At 39.4% G+C, this 11,617-nt stretch overlaps 1 long non-coding RNA gene across 1 annotated transcript; it reads right to left on the reverse strand.

The window, feature by feature from the left end:
- Nucleotides 1-1,806: 1,806 nt before the first annotated feature.
- On the reverse strand, nt 1,807-11,362 carry LOC119152745. The gene is made up of 8 exons (XR_005105871.1): nt 11,245-11,362; nt 9,657-9,687; nt 7,693-7,777; nt 6,021-6,112; nt 4,163-4,280; nt 3,310-3,495; nt 2,762-2,979; nt 1,807-2,250 (listed from the first exon to the last, which is right to left on the reverse strand). It is a non-coding gene; the product is annotated as an uncharacterized LOC119152745 (long non-coding RNA).
- Between the last annotated feature and the right edge of the window lie 255 nt (nt 11,363-11,617).

Here is an 11,617-nt window from a genome sequence, read left to right on the forward strand (position 1 = left end):
CTACACCAATAAAATAGTATTGCATAGGTCAATTCATGTTTGAGAAGTCCTTTGGTACTGTAGCAATGAGTGCTGCAAAGTGGGGAAAGCATGAGAAAATTAATAGTTCCACTTTCAGAGAGAACTGAATAGTGTACAATAAATGAAGCCTGGAGTCACTCAGATGGCACCCTTTTATACTTAGTTTAATGCCTTCTTTGTACCTAAGATTACAGAGAACCACGATTCTGCTTTTCCCAACTTGAATATGTGATCTGTTACCTTTATCGTTATTTGCCTTTGGTTTTCCTCTCTTTTTTCTTTCTATTTTTTCTCTATATTATTATTATTTTAACTGTGTCAAAATTTTAGTTGATTAATAGCGCATATTTATTTTTCCAATTCAACACATTTTATTGAATTTTCTTAGAAAAAGTGCTGGATGGTTTGTTACAAAGAAACACTCAACATCATCAGAAATAACAATGCTGAAGCTGGATAAGCTTTTCTGTTCAGGTTAGTAGTACAAGGTAAGCTTCATTTCTTTGAGGTTAAACAGATTATTTGGAGAGGTAGATCAAAAAGGTTTTAATGTCATTTCTTTGTACCTGTTTACTCAAATACGGATCATCAGCTTAAGCACGTGAAAAGATTTGTGGGAAAATATGGATTTCTGTTCTCTGGTTTCTCTTCAAACAAAAGGGACAGGGTCTCATTACTTCAAGTGGTTATTAGTTGTGAGATCCGTTAATTTCTGAATACCTGAAGAAAGAGGACAGCACTATGGGAACTGGATATTCCATTCAGTCTCACCATAATGTTCTGTCAGGCACTAATAAACATATAATAAACATTATAATAAACACAGGCAAGTATGTTGCCTGGATTGCACACTCCACAGAAAGTAGTCTTTGTCATTGTAGAACTTCTTATTTCAAGTCCGTTGGCTGGGATGAGACTTGTGCTTGGAGACTGATACTGGGTAGCATCTATGTGATTTGCAGTGCCTTAAGGTTGTTACTTTCATTAATTGCTCTGGATGTTAATGGTCATTTAATCGTATGTTGTGTAATCCAGCAACCACTATTTTGTAAAGGTTAATGAAGCCTTTAGGCAATTACGATCTTTACAAAATTCCTTGACCTTTGTATAATAGCTTGTTTCTCTAAAAATTGCTATTGACAGTAAGTGTTTCACCGAGGGTGAAAAAACACCCCTGCCTTAATAATAACCATTGAAGACAGACTCGGGTAAAATGCATCATTAAGCTTTTCACAATATATAAGCAGAAGAAGCATTCACAGTAAATGTTCACAACAGTTGATCAGAACCTCCACGTAACCGCCTAAATATAGTGACTACAGCCAATGGTATCTCTTAGCACAGGGTCCCACAGGGGATGCATTCCAGACAGTTTAGAAAAAATCTCCTACGGGCACCTGCTGCACTGGGAAGGGCTCAGACAAGGCACACCAGCCCTACTTTGTGCCAACTGATGTGTGCACCCAGAATTTACCTCTGCCCCTGCAGAAATACAGTAACAATAAACCAGGCATAACCTCTTTTGTGGCTTCTATATTCAGAGGAGCCCAGCTGTAAAAAGGATATTGTGTTTACGCCTTTTCTCATGTTCAGAAGTTAGGTTGATACATGTTACTCTTAGGATGCAAAGCAGATTTATAGATTGTTTTTTTTCGTTGGGGTTTTGGGGTTTTTTTGGATGGTTGGTTGGTGGTTTTTTTTTTTTTGTTTTTGTTTTTTGTGGTTTTTTTTTTTATTTGCCAAAACTCCCTGGTAAGCTATTATTTGTGCTTATCACCCCAAGAATTAAAGTCACAGTTTTTCTGTTTGTCAATAATCTAATCTAAATTGGGATGTGTTTGACATATATATTCCTCAGTGCATCCAGAATAAGGGTGGGTAAATACCATGCTTACTACAATCCCTACTGGACTGCATAAGTAGCACCTGACAAATAGATGAGGACCGAGCAAACAAAATCCAGGAGCACTGTTGGCATAAGTGGCATTAACACTGTATTTTTTATTTAACAGTTTGTGGACCTTGGCATGGATTAGATATGACCTGTTGACAACTCACTTAAACACACCTTCTGAGCAGAGAAGCTGCATTCTGTTGGAGCTGCATGTCTCTATGGCTTCTAGTTTCATTTGTAGGATTAGCTGAGTATCTCCTGTTCTGCTGCCTCCCCAGCATGGTTGTTTCTTTCCTTTAGGCAGGCAATAGTATGTAGAAGACAGAGTACTCAATCTGTAGGACCACAGGGTTAGGGTTTTTTTATACAATTGTGCTTTGTTGATAGAAGTAAAGATAGACATAAAATGTAAGGAATATACTTACCATCAAAATTGTCATTTGGGACATAATAAATCCCTTCAAAAATAATATGTCCTTCCACCTCTATTTAGTGAGGTTTGAAATGCATATATAATTATTATTAGGACTAGAAAAACTAGCTTGCTGGTCAGCTATTAAAGGCCTGATGCTTGCATTTCTGTTCTGCAATATGACAAAAAAAAATTATTTACTACCCAAACTGCCTGAACTTCAGATTCCTGGCTGTTGCAAAGGGCGTTTATAATTATTTTCACAAAATACACTACTAGGTAAAGCAGAGAGTGGTGACTATGGTTTGGCTGCTTAACAGACACTGCTATAAATGGCTCTTCTCTAATGTATTGTCACTTTTGATATGTGCCAGATTGAATCCTTTTCAGTTAAGGAAGTGTCTCTTTGTTGTCCTGTGTAATTCATCTCCTACCTTACTTGTTTTCCAGAGGAAGCAGCTCTGGCAGTCTGTCAAAAACACCAGTTTCCTGTAAAAGCACTGGAAGACCATTTAGTTCTGTGCAGCCTCTGCAGCAGCTGAAGTTGGAGGAGGAGAAAGACATCTGACCTGGCCATAGGAAGACACTGTGTGACAGGAGTTTCACCTGGTTGAGTAGGGGTTTTTTGTTTGGTTTTTTTCCTTCTTTGCAGCTGTAAATTTAAAAAAAACAAGTGCTCAGCAGTCTAACCAGAAGCTCCTGCTAATGGCTTTTCATTAGAACGTACTGATTTTTCAAAACTGAAGTGTTAGTTTTCACAGCAATCTAGTCAAACATAGGCTCACAAGAAACACCTTTCTACCTCAGTTTTCCCTGCCATGCTACTTGGGGCAGAGAAAGTTTCAAAAGTGGTGATTCTGAGCCAGAAAACAGTCAAATCAACAAAACTCTGCATGAAAGGGGAAGCCTGGGAACTGTGACAGAAGGCAGGGCTGCACAGCTCCAGTTGCCCTGGGGAGCTGGGTACCCAACAGCTTCATACCTTGTGAGCAAGTGACCCAGGTTTCCACATCCTTGCTTCTGTTTGCAAAGCAGAGAAACTCCAAGTTGGAAGCCTAACCTCTCTGGACACCCCTCAGCCAGTCACACTGTGAAAAGGATTTCAGATCCTAAAACCTTGGGCTCCCAGCAGGTTGCAGAAGTATTTCTGGAGAGATGAGCATGTGAGCTGCAAGAAACAAGATATTTTCATCCAACAAGTTTTATATCTAGACCAATTCTTCTTAAATAATGTCACTATTTTTTTATTAGTAAAAAAGGCCACTTGCAAATTTTTCATATGCTCCAGTAAAACCTATTTCATACACATGGTGAAATACAATCTCTGAAGCTGAAAACGTGTAGTTTAATTTGACTGCGCAGCTTTTTTTGGTCAGATTTTTTTTCATTAGAAAAGAAATAACTTTAGGTGGAAGGGACCCTTGCTGACAGCTTATCTTGTGAACCAAACCTTTCTGAGCCAGTTTATGAATATGTATGGTTGAAAACCTTAAAGCTTTCCACCTTTAAGGGTATTATTTTTGCCTAGTGCACTAATCCTCTGCCTCTGGAGAGCTAATCCAAATCTTGGCCTGGTCACACACAGATAACCCTTTTTGTTTCCCCGAGGAGACAAGTTACACGAGTGGCAGCTTCTCTTTAATGGGAGAGCCCAAAGTATGGAAGAAACTGGCTTCAGAGTTCTGCAGTACGCTAAGCCACTGCGATAAAGATAAGCCAACGTCTCCTACTGCTCCATCTTCTTCTCCCGACTTACTGAAAAGCAGCCCTACCCATGCACTTTTAAAACCACTGCTTTGAAAGTCTTTTTGCTATATTTTGTGGTTGTTGTTTACCCATAATAATGAAGGATCAGCTGCAGCAAGCAGGTGCCGTAACTTCGCTTGCAATCTCAGCACTGTCTAGAAGCTGTCAATGCCTGCCGCGCTCACCATGCTTCATTGTCTGGTGCCCCTGAAAGAAAGGAGAACCCTTAGGTGAGGACTGTTGACCATTTAGTCTACGTCTTTTTCCACTGCATACCAAATAAATACTAAAGTCTCTTTAATGTTCAGTGATTTTGCCACTTAAAACTTGTTTCTACTATGAAAAACAAAAAAACCCCACATTCAGAACAGCTAGACAATTGTAGCTTTTATAGCTTGCTGTTCCCTAGAATTTTCTTGCAGTTGCCTTACGTCTTCTCTTACACTGATTTGTTGTAATCATTAAATATAACTGATATTTTCTTTGGAGCAGGGGATATTTTTCTTCTCTCTGTGAGACAAGTTTGCGAAGAGAGTTAATATCTTTTATTAAAGAAACTGATAAAGTTAGGACAGAAGAAAAAAAAAAAAAAGAGCTTTCACGCATACAAGCTGGAGGCAGCAACATTTTTATTGCATGCGCCTTTATGGAGAAAGCTTAAAACTTAAGTAGAGCCTCTGGAAAGTGCTATAAAAAATGGACAGGAATATAAACTGTGCTTAATTCAAGTAACATTTTTCATATCTAGACTGCCACTCAAGGATCTCTGTAGACTATAGATCTTTTTAAGGCAAAGAAACCTTCTCAGCACCGATTACCATTTCATAATTACTAGCATCTACTGCAAGACAGTATCTTACGGTGGTGTTTAATACAAAAAGAACATTTTTCATCTAATAATGGAGCAGAAGTGTTCAGAGATCTCATAATTTCATTTATGCGTGTGTATACATGTATGTTAGGAACACTCCTAAACCATAGTGTACTTTCTGATACTCTGCTTTACGGTGCATGAAAGCTAAACAAATTAGCGATACACAGAGTTGTGCCACAATAAGCTCAGCAATCATACCAGTTAACTGATTTTTAATTAGGATGAAACAGTGTTACATCTCAGTTACACACTATTTTCTCATCGTTGTATGGGGCTTTAGCAGATGAAGGTACGGTACATAAAGGGCCAAGTTATCTCCTCTAAGAAAAGCCTAAGCACTCTCCAAATAAATAAATAAAAAGTAACATCAAAATCGTAATGAACTGCAACATGATGTACTCAAGCAGTAGCTAATGCAACAGTCGTATCCAGCTTACTGTCTCTGCAGTGATTGCTTCTGTGAGAACAACAGACCATAACTGAGAGGATAGCAGAAGGGGAGCACAGGTGCAAGAGTGGGGGAGGTCAAAAGGGCTGTTCCACAGCCGTATGTCAAATAATAGAAAGATTCAAGTGGCTATTTTTGCAGCACAGTGCTAAAAATACCATTGCTCATTGCTGCCTCTCTGTAATGCCTTTATACTTGCAAATGTCAACATCAAAACCAGACCAATCAATTGACAGACAAATGTCTGTCTTTTCTATCTGACTCCAATCTTTTTCTTTCACTCCTCCTCCCGTTTCAAAGCCCTGTGGATTTTGTGTCGTTTGATCCAGTCACAGAGCAAGCAAATGGAAGCTTCAAAGAACTTGCTCATCTGAGAAAACAGGAGGATGAGACAGAAGAATGGATGATAGATAACAGCTACTAAGACAAGACAGGACGTGTGATAAAGCTGTATACAATTTGAAGGTTTTATGGTTGCCTTGCTGTGACAAAACTTATAGATCACCACTTGACGTGGCTAATGCCATCATCTTAATGATCCATTGCTAGGAACTATCACATCATCATCATACACAGCAATTGTTATGAATGGGTACTTATTGTTTGTCCAATAATAGGTACCTACCTTTGTATGGAGATGTTGTGCAAAGGACTCTATTAATTTTGCAAAGAAGCACTGGCTCTGTTGCCATGGGTGAAAGACAAAAAAACCCCCAGCTATTGAAAAGAAAGGGGTTGAATAAAGGTAAGTATACAAATAGCAAAAGACAGCTGGAAAAAAATGATCCATGCACAATTTGCCTACAAAAATATTAAAGAGAGTATTACGGATAAGCAGGAAAAATACACAGTTTATAAAACTATGTTTCAGATGTCTCTTATGCTGTGTTGCTCTCCATATCAGCCATCTTCTTTTCCAAGACAGCCCCTTCCCTTAGCAGGAATCATATGGTTCAGCTGCTTCTGCCTGAAAATAATTTCAAATTGAACACTCTAGCAGAAGATTTCCTCCCCCTCCCTGGCTATTACAGTTGCAGCCCATGGTAGCACAAACTGTAAAAGCTAAAAACGGTTGAATAGGCACACAGCAGACCCACCGGGGTGTAAGGTTTTGTGTTACTGTCTTTTCAGAGGAAGAGACCTGTGCTAGCCCTCTACTATGTTTTTTATAAATACCTTTTTTTTCGGGTTTTGGGTTGCACCCCTCCTTCCAGCATGCTAGTCCTATTACCAGTACGATACTTAAGTCTGCTTCCAGAAAATCAGTCCCATAAGGAATTTCACAAAGAGATCCTCTAATGCATGCTTCCTGTAGTGATTTATTCTCCAAGATGGATCGGATTTCAGATCAATTTTTGGAGCATGACAAATACTTTCTGGATTTGGGATGTGCGGTAACCTGACCTTCAAAAGGTTGTTTTCTTTCATCATTAGTAGCATTACTTGTATGCACCAGAGCCATGCATTTTCTTTTTCCCAGATGCCTGAATGTTTGCTATGTATTGCCTGTTTTACAGAAAAAGATGAGACAGCAGAAAGCAATCACCACAGCAGTCGAGGAAGCTAAACTTCTGCATACTACTAAGATTAATAATTGTGTTTCTTTCAGATTTTGGAGATCACACCCAGACCGATGAATGGATTAAGTGAGATCATGCTAGAAATATTTGCTGAAGATAATAAATTCCAATCTGTTACTTAGCACAGGCCCTCTTTTCACCACTTACATGAAGTCTGATCACCCCAGTTTGCCTTCCCAATTTTTATGAATTAGGAAATGACTGTCTCAAGAAGAGGGGCACCTGCCCAGGAGCTGTCACAGTTAGAAGAGAACTGTAAGTGCGTGGCATGAAAAGTGGCCAGTGTAACAAGATCTAAATAATCTGAAGAATTACTGTAGAATATGGGAGCACAGTTGTAAAATACTTTGGATTTTTTCCCTGATTGTCAGGTTAAAAGATTTTTGTCACTCCACTTGTGGTAAGCAGGACTAATTTTAAGCTCCTTTAGATGCTGCCTGCTTCCACTAAATAGCATGCAAGCAATTACTATGTACAGCTTTTGCTACACTATAGCCAGACCCAGGATGAGCAGGGGGGGGGGGAAAAAAAAAGAAAAAAAAAAAGAAAGAGAGGAGGAAAAGAAATAGAACAATGAATAAAATCAGTCAACTCAAACATTTTGATAATACTGAAAAGGTAAGTGGCACATGCTTATTTTTGTCATAGAAAGTCACTGTAGATGGAAATGATAACCGTTTTAACTGCAATAATGCCAAGAAGAGGAGTAACACCCACAGAGATAAGTGTCTGCATCAATCTCTCCCAATTATAGGCCAGCTGTTCCGTTCAGCACATCTCCACAGAAGATTAAAACCAGAAGCTGGAAGGTAGAAGCAAGAAATCAGACCTTAAATCTCAAGAGTGCATCACTAACCAGTCACACCAGCCTGACTTTTGAAACAGCCTTTGAAATGTTACTGGAAAATCAGAGTCTCCTACAGCACAGAAGGGACAGCATAGAAGGACGGGGGGAATGTTTAATGCTTTGTTTCAAAGTGGGATGTGTGAGCCTCAGATTTTGAAGTCCAACATTTTAGTTATGTTTAGAAATACAAGTTACATCACAAAATTAACAAAAGTGAAGTTCGAACCAAACATAGTCATAGAACCAATCCTGGGCACAGAAACCCTTTCCTTTAACACCATGTAATTTCTCACCGAAATGAACACCATCTAGAGGAGTTCTTACAGCTTTTTAAAACAGCCATTATGACAGCTGTACTTAAAGTACCAGTTCTTAATCTGAAGGATGCTAGGTAGCTTCATTCAAGGTATTGCTGCATTTCTGGCATTTTACAATTGGTTATGGCCACCAAATAGTTCAAACCTATAAGGCGAAAGTATAGACCAGCCAGTCAGATACACATTTCCTAAATGACTACAGATAGAAACATCCCCCTAAACCTGAGTGTTAGTGGTTCCAGTGCCGATTAATGGTGGCACATACAGAATTTCCTTCGCTGAGCTAACACAGGTCAGTTTGAATGCCTTCCCCAGCTCTCCACGTGGGCCTCCCCTGCAGCCCAACAGGGGCACGTGGTGGGAAGGAGGCTCGGAAACCCTTTTAAAAGAAACCTGCTAGCAAGATGAGGAACAAGATAATCCCAGGGAACAAGATAATCGTCACTGGAAGTCATTCCCACTTCCACAGCCTCTCATGGGAACAGCAGTAAAAGAGACTTAGCTGCATTTTGACGTTTTTTTTCCTCTCTGTTTTTTTTTCTTTTTTCTTATCTATTAATTTCAGTCTAAAGAGCAGTGTAACACTTAGAAATAACAGCATTACTCTCTAACACTTCGTCTGGTGTGTGTTTGTACACCTCAAGAATCTCATTTAACTTTAGTCCTTGCTGAAGGAAAGGTGTTTCAGCTAGGCTTTATTTAATCAATACATTAATAATACATACTCTTTTTTTTTTTTTTCCTACGGAAAATAAATCCTTTTTTGTAACCACACAATCTGTCTTCACTCTCATCCTCAAAGTCCCACTCAGTCCCTAAGGAGGAAATCTGTATGGCATTAAGGAGCTGTGTGGAGATTTAAGCCTGGCCCTGGTCACAGGAATGGTAGCAGTGAACTCCCAGCCGCAGGGCACTCTCCCACCATTCCCTATCAATGCTGACCAGGTCATACTGTGTTTCTGTTATAAGGCAACTGCTGTGCACAGCAAGGAATTTCTTGGATTGGGAAGGACTGGCAGAGGACATAGCTCTGAAATGCAAGCCGTATTCTCTGACACTTGAGAGTCACAACAGCGATTGTGAGAATTTAAAGCAGCTGAGTGAGTTTTAACTGCAGAGAATTTTTCCTTATTATGTGGACAGACATAAACATTCCAACCACAGCAAACGTATTAAGCTTGATCTTAGTTTGGTTTTCAAAGTGAGGAACAATGTTGTAAGTCAGAGTCCTGAAAAGTCCTCGAGACACTGGAGGAGAGAACGCCATGAATACACAACCCAAAACGCAAAATAGAAACATTTTGAGATTGCATTCACAACTCCTAGTTCCCAAAGGTAAAGCACAGTAAGTAAACAAACCGAAAGCAAAATGCTCTTCCAACTCCCTTTCAAGACAATATTACCTGTCTGAATCTCTCTCGCCATGCTAGATTTCCACTACACATCAGTACTTTGTCATTTTGTCACCATTTGAAACATTGTCATTTTAATTTATATGACAGTCACAAAGAAAGTACCTGGTGTGTCCAAATGATGAACCACCAACTCCTGCCAAAACCAATAAAAAGTGGCAACAGTTATTTTCTGCTGGGTAAACTGCTTCATTTCTGTATTACTGAAGACTCCTTTCATAGCTGAAAAATGGCATATTAGCAGCCCGGGACCATTTGCAGTCTTCAAGCCCTCCCTTTCCCCGTCCCCTTTATAGGCTCTCCCCCTTGCCCAGCCAAGTTTAAAAATCTGATGGAAGTTTTAATCTTTGCATTTCTTCCAGCATTCCTTCCAACAGTTTCTGCTCCCAAGTCATTCATGACTATTTAGCATGTACCTCAAAGAACTGTGTAGTGAACCATCTGCAAAAATGGTACAGATTATACAGACTGTGGAAACAAACAGGTGTTTGTCTCATCATCCCACTGAACATTTGAGAGATATCTGAAACAGCCGCCCATCATCTGTGGGAAAAAACACACAAATTGACTTGGCCCCAGCGACACTTTAAAGCCAGGAATGGGGAACATGCGCTCCAAGCATAGGCAAAAAATGTTATTTCAATCGCAGAGCATAAGACTGTAAAAGCATAATACTGAGACAGAGTGAAAAAAACTAAAAACACACAAAAGAACAGAAATATTCAAATGTTCACTAGCATAAGTGCAAATTGAAGTGAAACACTTGAAAAACTGGTAGTGCCAAGGGATTTTACAGGTACTACTACAGGATTTAGTAATTTAAAAAAATCTCCAGTGTGAAACAGTCTGAACAAGCAACATGTCCCTGAGGTATCTCAATTGCTTTTTTAAACTATTGGTAAAATGCTTTTGTTTGTTTACCATGCACTTACAAATCGCCCTACACCAGACAACTAGCGATCTGTTACATGTACTACAGGAGTTATTTATGTCAAATTTCTCTGCAGCCTGTATTGTTGCACATGAATCCAGTCACCGAGAAGGCAGGACGCCCTAATCCCAGTGCTGGGTTCCCTACTAAAGCACAGGATGCCTGGAAAAAACAAGCTACCTTTGTGACTAGTCAGTCCTATGCATTTTTTTTTACTCCTGGCATGTAATCTACAGCTCAGAGATCTGCTTTCTTTGAGGACCATTGCCATGATCTCCCTTCTGTCCCAGAGTGCTGCAGAGTTTAGATTTTTGGGTGAGTAATTCTGTAAAGGGCCCCTTCCAGCAAGAACTGTTGAGTATAAGAAATGATTTTCTTTCTTTTTTTCTGTATAAAATTTAGTGCAGGTAAAAAAAAAAAAAAAAAAGATTTTTGTCTGAAGTGGTTCTTCTTGTAGCTGAACTAATTTAATTTAACAAACTAAGAAAGAAAAAAACCACCAACAGCTTTGGCCTGTGAGGTCTCTGATGCAATTTGGGGCATTTGCATGACATATCTACATGCAGTGTGGTTCTAAAAACAAGCGAGGGAATTATAAACTGGGCACATGCTTTCAAACTAGATTTCCTTAAAGTGGTTGCTACATAGCTCCTAAAAAAATACCTTATACTTTTTATTTTTATTATTATTATTCTTTTCTCCTTTGTGAACAGAAAGATCCTGCTAGTTCTTGAAAGGTGAGCATAGCATTTCACCACTTACCAGCTCAAGGTGATGGCCTACACTTGCACTCCCAGACCTCTTCATGTAACATCCCCTTAAGATGGTAGCTGCCACTTCTCTAGCCGAGAGGCTTTCCTCTTCCAAAAGATCTTCAGCCTCTAATCTGCAGAGTTACACAAAAGCAGATGAAACCAGTTAAAAAAGTTACGGCAGCATAAAGAAGCCTGATAAATAGGGTCACGCTGAGTTCTGTGCTGTCATGTCTAGACCAGTTACGACACTGCTCTCATCTGTCAGGTTACAGTTTGCCCTACGAGAGAATAAAACTATTGGGAGGTTCCTGACTGATTTCAGATTTCTGGCCATCATCTCTGTATTACAGTAAATTCCTCAGCAAAAAAGGAAAGTATTG

This window comes from Falco rusticolus, chromosome 8, assembly GCF_015220075.1.
Source record: "Falco rusticolus isolate bFalRus1 chromosome 8, bFalRus1.pri, whole genome shotgun sequence".
Taxonomy (NCBI): domain Eukaryota; kingdom Metazoa; phylum Chordata; class Aves; order Falconiformes; family Falconidae; genus Falco; species Falco rusticolus.